This window comes from Bactrocera dorsalis, chromosome 3, assembly GCF_023373825.1.
Source record: "Bactrocera dorsalis isolate Fly_Bdor chromosome 3, ASM2337382v1, whole genome shotgun sequence".
Classification (NCBI taxonomy): Eukaryota; Metazoa; Arthropoda; class Insecta; order Diptera; family Tephritidae; genus Bactrocera; species Bactrocera dorsalis.
In genome coordinates, this window is record NC_064305.1 from 10,769,572 (window position 1) to 10,784,276 (window position 14,705).

A 14,705-nucleotide genomic window follows, 5' to 3' on the forward strand; every position below is an offset into this window, starting at 1 on the left:
AATTTCCTTCAAATTTTAGAAAAAACCACCGAAACTATTCGAACTTGAGCTTGAAAAGCTTTTAAAAATTTTTTTCAAATTCGAGTTCAAAAACTTTGTACTTAACTCGTACCTTATTATCACTCAACTATAACTCAACTATAAAAAATCAAAACTAAACACGTTTTTACCCCAAAAAACAAACTTTCACAATTCCTTACAAGCGCTTGCTGTGAGCTTTCGCAAAAAGCTTGAAGCTTTCACGCCAAAATCTTGAACCAAACCATTTTTGCCGCAAATCCTAACGCATGCCGACCGACTTGAGTATACGAGTATATAGGACACCACATACGTATAACAACAAATATAAACGAAGAGTACAATTGCAATCGTAAGCAAATGAAGAAATTAAGAACAAATACCAAAAGAAAAACAAATATGGAAGACAAGTGGATTAAGCATTTTGTTGTACAATTCTTATGTACGCAAAGAGAGCGAAATGAAATGAAACGAACTGTTACAAAATAATATATGGTAAAATGAATTGGATTGTTTTGGTTTATGTTGGATTGAATTCTTAAGGCAATCGCTTTTTGTTGTAGGCCAGTTGTTGTTGTTGGTCGTGAAAAGAAGGGAAATGGCACAGAATACCGCAAGTCTAACAGAGTTTCAGTGAAGGCGCAATGCCGCGCCGCGCCGCGGTACTGTGCCGAACAGCAAGCTGAACGTGCGCCGCTTTTTATTGCCTTTTCGTTAATATTCTTATTATTTTCTTTTCATTTCATTTTGCTTTATTTTGTTAGCCTTCTTTCTTTTTTTTTGGCAACGGTAGGTGGTGGTGGCAATGAAAGCCTGCCGAAGCGGTCGTAACGCTGTAGCAAAACTAATGGGAAATTCTTATTTCAGTCACGCTCGCCTGTTGGGCTGGCCAAAGTACGTACATACGTACAGCTATGTACTCATCAGCGGGCATATTGCTTGTCTCTACTTGAATATTTGTGTATATATGTAAGTATGTTGGTATATAGGTGAAAGACGACGCATGCCACAGTGCTAGCGGTATTAAAGCAATTTCCTGTTCGAATGGAAAAAAAATATACAAATATGAATGAAAGCATGAAATGTCTAACGTTTAAGCGGTGAGTAAAGTGAAATATGAATTTTGGGTCTATTAGAAAAAAAAAACAGAAGAAATATACGTAAGTCAATGACCTGCACGGTCTGCCCTGTGATAAGATTTACCGGAATTAAGTAGTAAAGTGCGCAGACTTCAAGTTCGGAAAGAAAAAGTTGTTGACTCAGATCCCTTTATTTAGGCGCTCAGAGAAAAGAAGAGACTTTTACAGCTGTGGAAATTAAAGCCTCAAAAACTGGGTTGTCACTAAATTTAGTACGATATTATTTAAATTAATCAAATTGAAGTCAATTTATTTTATTTTCACTCAATTCAATTTAATGTAATCCAATTCAATTTATCCCAATCCACTCCAATCCAGTTCAATCCACTCCAATCCAGTTCAATCCAATCTAACTCAATCCAATCTAATCCAATCCTAATTCAATTTGAACGGCGCTTGAGGAGGGCTCTTCGCATCTAAAAGAAAATTGGGCATCTAACGCTCGATTGCTAAAGATTTTCACTGTACTGTAAAGGTTCGAAAGTTCAACAAAGATTTCCGAAGAAATCACCCTCCTTTCGTTATAAAAAATTTTCACAAAAATTGTCATTGGAGCGCAAAGAGAATATAAACTCGAAATATCATCTAAGCACATAATTACAATTCAATCGTCGTTAGAAGCTAGCACTAAGTACAAAAAATTAAAAAAATAATAATAACTAAATCCCGAAATTTTTCGGGATCCCGAAAATAAAATTAAAAAAAAAAGAAGTATCAACGTAGTTAGCAAACGCCTACTAAAAATAAAAAAAATAATAATAATGAAATCCCGAAAATTTCCGGGATCCCAAACTTCAAATTCAAAAACCCAGTACAAAAGTAGTTTCGTAAAAGTTAGCATATGAATACTAGAAATCAAAAAAAATAAATTTGTAATATTCCGAAAATTTTCGGGATCCCGATCTTCAAATTCAAAAACTTAGTACAAAAGTAGTTACAAATTAGCATATGACTATTAAATAATAAAAATAAAACAAATATTAAATCCCGAAAATTTTCGGGATCCCGAAATTAAAATTTATGATATTCTAAAAAGGCTTAAAGAGTCTTGGAATTGTACTGGCAGCAGAACCAAGGAACCACTTATTTTGATATAAGCAGTGTTAATCTCTTTAAAATAGAGTCAGGGTTAGAGTTTTTCGAGAGTAAAACTCACTTCTGCTTTGAGCTTTCGCTCAGGGCAAGAGAACCGTGAGCTCAGACTAGAGAGATCGAGTTTCGGATGGTTCTGAGCACTTATGGAGAAATATCTCTGAGGTGAAAAATAAAACTAAAAGCTTTATCCTTAACCATTGGGCGTACAAAGCAAGCCAAGTGGAGGTCATGTAATATATAATGGGAGATACCACTGCGCAGTACTAAACTGTAAAAAAAAACCAACTTCAAAAGGGATCAAAAATACTGGATAAATTACCAAGAAGAGTTGGAACGACTGTTTTTTATGCGATTTAGAAAAGGTTTTTGAAAAGGAGTCTCAAAGGTACAAGAAGAGTTGGAACGACTGTTTTTTTTTTCTGCGATTTGAAAAAGGCTGTATACCAAGCGTCCAATATCTTCAAATAGGTGAAAGAATTCTGTGTTAAATAATGAAAATTTTAATTCTAACAAACTTGAAATGAAATATGTAGTATTACAATGCTTAATTATTGGAGAGAGAGAATGTGACGTCAAAGGCGAGTGACAGAAAAGGTAGTAGTGCTTATTATTAACACTACTTTTGATAAGGGTTATAATGAAAACTGCTAATTTTTGGGAATAATTGAAAAAGAACTCACAGAAAGTGGCAAATAATTCAAAACAGACAAAGCTGTTGAAAACGAAATACCGTTATTCACAGTTAACATTATTCAGATTATACAGAGTTAATATCAAATAAAACTAAGCCCAAACTGATAAGAAAGGAAAACAGTTAACGTACGGTAACTAATAAATGAAAATGAAACCACACAGCCCATAAACTTTCGCATTTGATTAAGGCCGAGCAATCACACGACTTGATTTTCACTAGAGCACGAGCAGTTCGTTTAGAAATGACGGATTTTCCAAACTGCGGCGATTGATATCAAATTGAGGCAATAAATACGACAGGCACACACACAAATAGAGATATATATATTATAGATACTTATGCATACAAAGTTACATTTACATATATACATATGTATGTATGTATATATTTTCGTATTCGCTTTAGAAGTCAGCTACCCCATCAAGCAACTATTGCGCTACCCAAATCGCGCGCGCCAACGCTGCTTGGCCTATTTGTCCACCCTCATTTGAAGGCAATAAAAAGACATACATACACACACAAATATGTATATGTTACATAGATACACATACCAACAATCATATAGAAATAATTTCCATTTAGAATTTGACTGGCATATCCAACGGTTACCCGTATACCTAAAAGTACTTATGAACATACAAACAAACTTTCCTGTCTTATAGCGAACTCATTACAGCTTATGTGTGTATACAAGCATGTATGCATGGAAATGGTTAGAAATATGTAAATATTTTCGCAGTTTGCTTCGCATTCATTATTACTTATTGGAGTTGCGTTTGTCCATTCCCTTAGGTAATACAACTTTCATGTGTATATTTTCAATTTTATAGATCGATTGCACGAGTGCTCCGCTCCACTCGTTTAGTTCACTTGAAGCGTTGCGCGACTCGACGCATATTAATCTACCGCTACTTATTTGTTGTTATGCTATTCCCAGTTCAATCGTACACTCGTTGTGTTATTAGTTATTGTCCTATTGAAAATAGCTAGCATACTTAGTTGCGAATATTGAAGCTTTGATGGCAATAAAGAAGAGTTGAACTCCGACGGAAATGCTTTGAATGGCGCTTGGAGGGGTTATATGACCAGCAGCAATGGAAATATCAAAATATCAGAGCTTTAAGAGCCACTTTGCTCCAAAAAAATGTCTAGCAGATATATTTTACTGTTTATGCACCTGCCAATCCATTTTAGACGGAGCCTGGGCTGGCATATGCACCGCCACGAGAAAAATAAACTCCTAAAGGCCGTTTGCTGTAGATTTTCAATGAAAAGTAGAGGTACTAAAAATACGCCAAAGAATTTACACCCCTTTCATTATAAATCACATTTCACAAAAAATTTCGTCAGAGTTCAAAGAGCAGCAAAAAACAAAATCCCGAAAATTTTCGGGATCCCGAAATGTAAGTTCAAAAAAAATACTGAAAAATTGTTATATAGTTAGCATATGACTGCTGGATAATAAGAAAAATTTAAATCTCAAAATTTTTCGGGATCCCGAAATTCAAATTCAAAAAACCAGTAAAAAAAGCCCTGTTACATGTCAACAAGCATAAGACTTCTAAAAAGCAAAAAAAAAATCCCGAAATTATTCGGGATCCCGAAATTGCATTTAAAAAAAAAGCTTTAAAAACTTAAATTCACAAACTTACTAACTTTTTCATTTTTTAACAAATTTTCATCGTATACTAAAAACAAAACTTCAACGTTTCTATTACCATGCCAACGGCTGTTTGATTTAAATTGGCATTACCGTGGCTGTGTCTGAGCTGTAACGTATGACATTTACATTCGGCATACAGTTATGCCAATAACAATAACAATTATTATAATTATTATGCCACTGATGATAGCAACAATAACAAGAAATATAACAACAAAAACTAGCAAACATCAATAATAGTAATGGCAAATAATAATGGCAGTAAGGAGAGAAAATGAGTAAATGGAGAAATGAAATATCGAATCAAAAGGTGAAAGCAAACTAAATGGAAATTCACATACACATACGCACACACAACTGTAAAATGTTTCTATAAATATGAATACGATTGTGTAGAACCATTTATATGCGCGCAATTTTTCCAGCAATTAGTCTAATAACACGCATACACAATATACTCGAATGTATGAATATTGCCAACACACAGACACCAGGATAACTAGCAGGAAAAATATGAAAATAATTAAGGTACAAATGGTTACCTGTCATGGGTACGCCTAGGTACAAAGTTATTGGTTTGTATGTAGTATATGGCGCCTGGATGTATGTAGCATTTTATAAATGCTCATACACCAACCAATAGCACACATACACATACAAAACTCGCTTTTACTTCGAGCGTAGTTATGCAATCATCATTTTATATCTTCTTATTGAGGTTATGTTATGACACGCAAGGTACACAATTATAACTGGGTATGCGCTCATATAATATGTGAGACAGCTATTTATCGGTATTAGCGAGCGTACATGCCAGGACTCAGGTGCGGTATTACGAGATGCCGAAAATTTATTTCAGATTTTTCGGGATCCCGAAATTTTCAAATTTTTCAAATGGCTTAATATTTACTAAGAGATTAATAATATATACTACATTACGAAAATCCCGAAAATATCGTGATTAATTTGTCGGGATCCCTAAATGTTAAATTATTTATAACAACATAATAGTAAAGGATGTTTGACATCAAATATTTGCAATCAAGAAATTAAATCCCGTTCAGTCCCGAAAATTTTCGGGATCCCGAAATCACAATTTTTATACTTCGGGATTCTAATATGCACAAACTGTAGTTTTATGACATTTTTCTTACAATTACATGTTCAAACCCGAAAATTTTCGGGATCCCGAAACTATAATTTCTATACTTCGGGATTCTAAAATGCATAAATTGTATTTGTATGATATTTTTCTTACAATTACATGTTCAGTACCGACATTTTTCGGGATCCCGAAATCACAATTTTCAAATATCGGGATTCTAAACAGAACAAAACTGTATTTTTATAACATTTTTCTGACAAATACATGCGTATGGTATGTAATTTCTACAAGCAAAGTTCGCCTATGACAACCAACAAGCGCCGCATTCAACAAACTTCTGTGACAAATTGATGCCACTAGTTCCACGTATGTAGCTGCTCCCACTCGCCTTGCGAAAGCACTGCTTTCACTACATCCTTTTCGTTGAGTATAGTATCTGTTCTCTATATTTCCTGCGTCACCGCGACTTTTATTAGTTATTACCTGCCATCATATGAAATCGATATATGCAAATATGCTTTGATAGCTTCACAAGAAATCGCTTAGCAAGCAGAAATGCTTGATTTAATATGCAAAGTGTAAATATTTTTTTCTTTGTTTTGTGTCAGCAGTGCAAATTTAAAGCTTTTTGTGCTCAGTTGACAGTTCGATCTAATTACAGAGGGTCGGATGGTCGTAAGTTGCGTTGCTTGCAAAAATGTGCTGTTAAAATTTTCAAAGATTTATGGAACAAGACCGAAGCTTATGAAAACATACTTGTCAGGAATCTTCACCCAAAAGATTTTGTACTACTTTTTAGTACTAAAGACAGACTTGAGTTGAGACGAAGAGAGAAAGAGTTTAAAGGAAGCTTATCGACACTGTCAGACTTTGTCGATTGAATCGAGCATTTATTAGTAAACGAGCCGCATGTTAACATTCCTGACAACAAACAATGTTTTTACATCAAACAGATGATTTCTAGCGCTCAATCTCAATCTCTCAAATGCAATGTAACCAAGTTTCATATTTACTGCTTAATTCATAAAGCAACGGAGAATTACAGCGCATAGTTGCACGAACGAAATGCGATGTTTCTGGCAAATTTTAGTTTGAAGATTATGGATACATGAATTAAGAGTGAACTTGAAATATATATTTCATAAAGCAGTGGAGAATTACAGCGTATAGTTGAACAAACGAAAAGCGATGCTGCTACTAAATTTTAGTTTGAATATTATGGAAGCATGAATTATAAGTGAACTTAAAAAGTAGAATTCTTCTTTTCTGACCTGTAAGCGGAAAATCAGGAAACTTTCTTAATTTTCAGGTCATCTATATAACTCTGATAGGTTATCCAACCATATATTCATAACCAATTACCACTAGTGGAAAGCATTCACTCTTCTAAAGAAAAAGTACTCGAACCATGATGAGTCTAATACAGTACTTCAGGCTGTATTGACTCCACTTTCAGTTCTTTAAATCGCTCGTTTTCAGATCTTATCGATGGAATAAGATTAAAGGGAGAAACCCCGAAGATTGTTGAGCGCACTGTACTTACAAGTCTTTCGAAATATTTTTTTGCTCAACAAAAGGCTCAAGTTAAACCTAGAAAATTGTTCTGAAGATTCGTGTTTGATTATCGCATCCAGATCTTATAGATTTCAAGCACTTGGGATATCAAGAGCTGCGGGATGTAGCTCTGCTAGACCTGTGACTTTTTGCCCATCGCATCCAGTTCTCACAGATTTCAAGCACTTGCTATAACAAGAGCTCCGCTATACCTTTTAATTTCTCATCTTCGCATGCAGATCTTATAGATTTGAAGCACTTAGGATATCAAGACCTCTGACTTTTTGTTCATCGCATCCAGATCTTATGGATTTCAAGCACCTAGGATGTCAAGAGCTCCGATAGACATGTGAATCAAGAGATGAAAACCTCAGTTAGATCTGTGAAGTTTTTATCATAGCATCCAGATCTCAAGAGCGCCGCTAGGCCTGTGGATTTTTGTCTATAGCGCCTATTTAAGGCATAAAGAATTCTTTTTTGCCGCCAATAAAGTTGGTAATGCATTTTACCACCGTCCACATAATATTTCCCATATCTTTCGGCCACATTTGGATTAAGTAAGCTGCCACAATTTATATCTTCGCCAGCAGCTACGATTTTAGCGCAATTTTTCCGGCCATACGCCATGTCGCATATTATTTATGAAAAACTAACGACTTCATATTTGATCGTAAATTTTTTATTTGACATTTTAATGCCGAGCATACTGAAAACAGCCAGCGCAATGAAAAGCCAAAAACGATTATGCCACACAGCTATAGAAAGTACACGTGCTGTGGCCGAAGCCGATAGAGACCGAGTGAACGTAGTCAGCAGTCAGCAGTCATGTCAGCATAAATTTACAGTTGGCGCGCAGATACCCTTATGATACCGGGAATATTCTGCCATATCTTCAGTGGGAGGCAGTGAGATATGTGTGCTTACACAGTTGGTGTTGTGAGTGCCACATATGGGGTTTGGGGAGTCATAAAAATGCAACGTAACTGTACGCAATATGAGCGCCATACATACGCACACACACACGCACACATTCAGTTATTGTAAGCAAACTTTTAGGTGGCGTTGCTTGTAGTATGAGCGCGCGCGTTGTGAGGAATTCGTTTATCAGCGAGCGCATATTTCGGACATTTATGTGCGCGCAACACAACGCACCGCCACCAAAAGTGTGTGCATTGCACTTCGCATGTGGCAAGCGCGCCAATGCTTTTATTCAACCACCCAACACCCCAGTAAGCATTGCAGTGTATGTGCGCGGCCGAGCGCATCGTCGCTGCTACCCGCACTCGAGTTCTCGCACACAACACAATATGGCGTCGTTAATGGAATTATTAATGTCAAGTGGCAGGTTTTCGGAAATTTCGCCAACACAAGCGCGTAGCTGCTAACGCAGCGCTGGCGACAAGGTAAGGCAGCTAGCCTGCCGCGGACATTAATTGAAGTGGCAAAAATGCAAGCGCTGGAAATTTTCAGACTTTCAATAGCCAAAAATTTGTGAGGGCGCACAACGAGAATGCCGAGAAGGCGCTACGCAGCATGCAGCGCGCTTATGAAGAAACTTAATCAAAGCGCATTGAGGCAGCGCGCGCGGTGTCGCGGTGTGTCAATCGTTGGCGTGGAAAACAAAAGTTCGGCCGCTGGCCAAAATGGTCAAGTAGTCAAGCAATAATTGTGTATAGACGCAGCAGTCAGCGCGCTTGACCGCTACGCCGTGCACTAGCGGTGAGTTAAGGCTGTTGCGTGCCTTGCGTCGCAGCGCGCGGCATTGTACTTGGCGCGCCGCCCGCACTGATGTTAATTAATTTCCTTTTTTCACTTATTGCCATTTTTGTTTCTTCCTGGCAAGCGCAAGTTAATGCATTTTCAACTCATCGCTGAGCTGGCATGTATGTATGTTTGTTTGTGTTCGAGTGACGCGCTGCAATCAAAGATGGTTGCCTGCAGCGGCGATTTGCATTCGCTAGCAAAAGCGAAAGGTTATGCCCGCAATGGGGGGGCAGTCAGCCATCGATATGTGGCAGCAACTGACAAGCAGATGGGCAAATGCATCAAGGAGATAACTTGAAAATGAATTTGAAAGTGCATGCATACACGCACACACATATGCTTAAGCACATATATATACACAAATATTTGTGTGCACACACGCTTTTATATTTGCCATTTATTGGCTTGCCTGCAACCACTTTTTCTAGCGAATTTTCGTCAGCCAAGCGGAGTTAAGGCGACGGTTGCTGGCGTCGCGCGGCATTGCGGCGGTGTGGCGGCGTGGCCAACTGTACAGAATGCGCTTCGTGGCGCCCAAAGTCAAATTATGTGCGTCTGTCTGTCCATTTGCTTAATATGCAGTTGCAGATTCTTGCGTCTAATGGCTTAAATAAAAACAAACGAATTTCGCTAATGACGGTTGCTGGAAGCGAATTCGATTTTATTTCTTTTTTGTGGCTTTTCTGAATTTTATGGTGCATAATGAAATTGTATGGCTTTAATTATATAATTTAAAATAATTCGGTAAATTAATTTTCTCGTATTTTTTGAAAAGAAAATATACCTACAAAATAATTTCAAATTTTTTTTGAAATTTAAAATTTTTTAAAATTTATATTTCCGATAAGATTAGAAAATATGATTTGTAAGATCTAAAAACTAAAAATGCAGTTTTTGAAAATTTCAAAATTATTCAAATGCAGTTTTGATACATTCAAAACTGTTCAAAAATTTCAAAATGCAGTTTTTGAAAACTTCAAAATTATTCGAAAATCCCAAAGACTACAAATATTAGTTGTAAAATTTATCTTGGCACAAAACCGAGTTTTGAAAATGTTTTCAACAAAAACTGCAAATTTTGAAAATTTTAAATCTTTTCGAAAATTCCAAAAAAATACTACAAAAAATTAATTACAAAGTTACCTTGGCACAAAACCGAGTTTTCAAAATGGTTTCTATAAAAAATTAAGTTTTCGAAAAATTCGAAATTAAATATTTCAGCTGTTTATGACTGCTAAGACCACAAAAATAAGCATAAAGTTAGCTAAAAATGCGGTTCTTATAATTTTTTTTGCAATTTCGAAAAATAAATTTATTAACTTAGCGCCACGTGCGACTACAATATAATTTGTGAAGCTATTTAAGGCCACGTGCGACCACTACAATTAACACAAAAGCAGTAAACTGGTTCAAAACCGCATAATAAACTTGATATGATATAAAAAAACTATTTTTGAAAATTTCGAAATTTTGTGGGAATTCCTGGAAATAGATTTCAGTTGAGTCCTAAGCAATGTGGCCGCAACCACACATATAAACACACTCTGTTGATTACCACGTGGATTTCAAACATGTTTAGTACTAAAAATGCAGTTTTTCAAATTTTCGAAATTTTGAAAACTCCCCAAAGATGTAATGGACTCATAAAAATAACAAAAGCTGACCTTTCAGCGCAAAAATATCATAATTTGTTAGATGTTTTGTATAAGAATTACGGTTAAAAATTTTATTTTCGAAATTTTTAAAATTCCAATGTTTTGTATAAGAATTAACGGTTAAAATATTGATTTTCGAAATTTTAAAAATTCCAAGAAGGTGTTATAACTCATGAAAATTTAAAAAGTTGGCCTACTAGAATTTTTTTTACAAATTTTGTATTAGAAGTATGTAACTGTTAAAAAATTTTATTTTCGAAAATTTTTAAAACTCGACGACGGGGTCATTACTCATAAAAATAGAAATATTTGTCTTTTCAGCGTAAAAATATCATAATTTGAGTTTGTATAAAAAATTTGTTTTTCGACAATTGTTCGAAAACTTTTTTTCAAAGTTTTGGCCTATCAGAATTTTCTTACAAATTTTGTATAAGATTTAAAGGTTCAGAAATTTTATTTTCGAAAATTTTCGAAATTTCGAAAATTCCACGAAAGGGTCATTACTCATAAAAAAGTTGGACTTTCAGCACAAAAATATCATAATTTGAGTTTGTATAAGAATTAACGGTTAAAAATTGATTTTCGAAAATTGTTCGAAAACTCTTTTTTTCAAAAATAGAAAAAGTTGGTCTTTCAGCGCAAAAATATCAGAAATTGTTACAAATTTTATACAAGACTTAAAGGTTAAAAATATTGATTTTCGCAAATTTTTCAAAAAAAAAATTTCGAAGTTTTTCAGCAACAATTTTTTAACAATAACGTAACAATAACACGAAATGGTCAGAAATTTACTACAAATAGCTTGGGAAAATGTGTGCCGATAATGAATCAATTACGTGGTACTTCAACGCTTTGCTAAAATACCGTTAACAGTTCTGGAATCAACCACTGATGACTTTAATGAATTTTTAGGCGCGTAAAAAGCAAAGTTATTATACCCCAGAGGACCACAAAAAAGCACATAAATTCGAATAAAAGTGCAATAAAATTGGAACAAATGACAGACCTCGAAGAGAGCAAATAGAAAGAAATGACAAAAAAGAACAGAAGAGAGGGACATAAGACATACAAATATATTTACTAGCAAACAATGCATAAGAATATGTATATATTCCTTCAAAAGACAAAGCAAAGTGAAATATCAAAATCAAGGACTACTCCTCCTTCAGACTAATATCCGCTAAATGCCACATAATAGCCAAGCCGACCGAACGCTTATCGCCAGCAAACAGTCTCAGGCCCTTTTTCTTTTTGTATGTGTCTAGATGATAACGGAAAATAATAAACCAAAAGGATGTGACTTAGTCGACAGGCGCAAGAAAAGAATAAGCAAAGAAAATCCACTGTTTGTAAGGGCGCAATAAACTACCGCTATACGCACACAGTACCCACCGAGCGCCTTTAAGCGTCTTAAACTGGCTGGCAATGCCATACTGCAAGTGGTGCCGCCTTTGACGCGTGGCTACGCATAAGTAAGAACCATAAGCGCCTACATGTATGCTACAAGGAAGTCTTGATATTAAACCGTTGTGTGTAAATATGTAGTGACAATGGCAGAAAAGCACGCGCTACGCCTACAAACTGCCCACCCAACTACATGTATGCGTACGTGCCTCTAACGCGGCATATCCATATCCAGATGCGGGTCTAAACAACCGCCCATGTGTAGATTAGATGGCATACTGTTAGGCGCGCACACGATATGGATATGTGCCGCTGCCACAAACTGTCAACGAGTGCGCCTAAAGGTATGCTAGACAAGCAAAATATAAAAAAATAAAAATTTAGAAGGAGCAGAGGAAGCAAAAATTAAACGATTGCTCTTCAACACGACGCGACACGACAACAGCGAACAGTTAACGACACTGAGCGCGCCGCCGACTAGCAGTGAGTGAGTGAGTGTGCGTTGCATTTTGAGTGTAAACCTTAAGCGAGTAAAATGTGGCCACACTCAGCAGCATCCCTCGGCAGCAAGCAGGCTGTCCGCTGTTGCGACAACTAAAAGTATGCAACAGTCGGTTTTCAACATAGCTTTGTAGCATATAGAACACGTACACACTCACACAAAGACATGCATACTCATCAGTTAAGAGGCAAAACGTCAAATTAAGAGCATTCGCTAAGACACTAACGAGCACAGAGAAGCACCTACTTGAGTGCTGCCATAGCATTGGGCAAGGAATATGAAGCTAGGCCGCACCGACAGATACATGCTAGCTGTGGTTGTGGCGCTGGTTGTGGCATAAGATAAAGTAAGTATAAAAAGATTATGCTCGTTAGGCGCGTTTAAGTTGAACCGGAGGCATTTACGCTGCGCTGTGCATGGCTATGCGCCTAAAAGTGTTTTATACTATACACTTATTTATATATATTGACACATATACAGTTGTGTTTAAATATATGTATATGCGTTTTGCTGTGAATTTCGCCATATGCGTTGTTGCTCAGCATAATTTGGCGTATGTTTGTTGTGAGAGCATTGCATACTTGTTGGCGCGCTGGCTTCGAGTGCGCACTAATGCTTACATATATACAGAATACAATGCATAGCGTGGCGTGTGGCCATTAGTTGGTGATTTTGTGACTGTTTGAGGGTGCTGCCAGCTTGTTACGAAAATTTTTTTTGAACATAAAAATTTCGAAAATGCTAAAATAAGGCATAACGGTACTTTTAATGTACTTTTGTATGTTTCTGGGCGCATTTAGTAAAAAAAATGTTTATATTTACAAATAAGTGTACCGCCATTAACAATTTTTAGTTTATTTACTTAAAGAAAGCATACATTTAGGAGCAGCTGACCAGTAGTTGGTAATATTGTAACTATTTGAAGGTGCTACCTGCTTGTTATAATACGTAAATTATGTTAAATACAGAAATTATGAAAATGCAGTATACAGAATTCAGACATAACAGTATTTTTTATAAACTTAGTATGCTTTTAGGCGCATTTAGTAAAATAAATTGTTATGATTGAAAAATTGTAGCAACATTTAAACGGTAAACTATACTTATTTATAATACTACACACTATTATTAATTTATTTGCTTGCAGCAAACATACATTTAGGCGCAGCTGGCCATTATATGGTTATTTTGTTACTTTTAAAGGCGCTGACGGTTTGTTACGAAAATTATGTTAAACAGAGAAGCTAGGAAAATGTTAAATTCAGACATAACGGTATTTTGAATATACTTTGCATGCTTTTAGGCGCATTTAGTAAAAGGATTTTTTTATTTAAAAAAACTTTACAAGTATTTAACCGTTAAACTATACGTTTTTATACTATTATTTACTATTGCTATATTTTTATTTTATTTACTTTTAGCAAGCATACATTTAGGCGCAGCTGCTTATCATCGAAAGTAACACTGCTTCACAGCTAAATATATGTCTGTGTTCTTCCCTGAATGTTATCTAAACTCAGCTGCAATATTTGTTTACCACTAAAAACATTTGTTATCAACAACTAGCCTACATTTAGGCGCATTTGCTTATCACAAAATATGGTTATTAGGCGCAAATAAAATATTATCTAAACACTATTTTTCATAACGCCAACGCTATCAGCGTTTAGTGTGCGCGCTGCATGTACGAAATTGTCGAACAGCTGAAAATCGATTTTTAACAACCCCTAAAAGCAGGCAATGCATGCCATTATCAGTTGTGGCACAGGAAAAACCACTTCACTACGCTGAAAACGCCGGCGTTCGCATGTCGAAAACAGCGAACGGTAAATGTTTGCTATTGTTGTTGGTTATTTTTGTTGTTATTGGTTGTTATTTGTTGTTTTTGGTGATTTCTTGTTGTTGTTGGTAATTTCTTGTTTCTTCTTGCTGTTTATTTGTTGCTTTTGTTGGCTTTGCGCGTTGACAAACGCCATTTGCCGAAAATTGTCACTATTTGTAGTAGCAATAAGGCGAAAACTCGCAACTATTTGTTGACAACAATAACAAAAAACACACAGCAGCGAAAATGTGCAAAGAAATTGCGAAAAATGCAAAATCCTTCTCGAAAAA

The 14,705-nt window shown here is 35.8% G+C and overlaps 1 protein-coding gene across 4 annotated transcripts in view; it reads right to left on the reverse strand.

Annotated features, from left to right (window-relative positions):
* The window catches only part of LOC105233822 (heterogeneous nuclear ribonucleoprotein L), a 289,357-nt gene that overhangs the window by 251,815 nt on the left and 22,837 nt on the right, over positions 1-14,705 (reverse strand). The gene's annotated exons all lie outside the window — the stretch shown is intronic.